We start from the raw sequence: 247 nt of genomic DNA, 5'->3' as shown, positions 1-247 counted from the left end.
GTCCCCTTCGCGCACTTTCTCCGCTCGGCGGCTCGGCGGCCCCTCCCCCCGCTGGGATGGAGAAGTCAAGGCAATGAGCGCCCGCGAGGTGCGTGCCCTTCCCCGGGGCCCACGGCGCTGTTCCCACTGCGAGAATGAAGAGTTGTGTTGGGCTCGCTCGTTTTCCCTGGAGTTAGTTGACTGATATGATACCCTGATAGGGTCGTGTCGAGGTCATTCTAAACCGTGGCAAGTCGCTGTTTCTGAC

The sequence above is a fragment of the Chrysochloris asiatica genome, unplaced genomic scaffold, assembly GCF_000296735.1.
Source record: "Chrysochloris asiatica unplaced genomic scaffold, ChrAsi1.0 scaffold00008, whole genome shotgun sequence".
NCBI lineage: Eukaryota > Metazoa > Chordata > Mammalia > Afrosoricida > Chrysochloridae > Chrysochloris > Chrysochloris asiatica.
The sequence above is the reverse complement of the archived record's forward strand: the minus strand, read 5'-3'. Positions refer to the sequence as shown.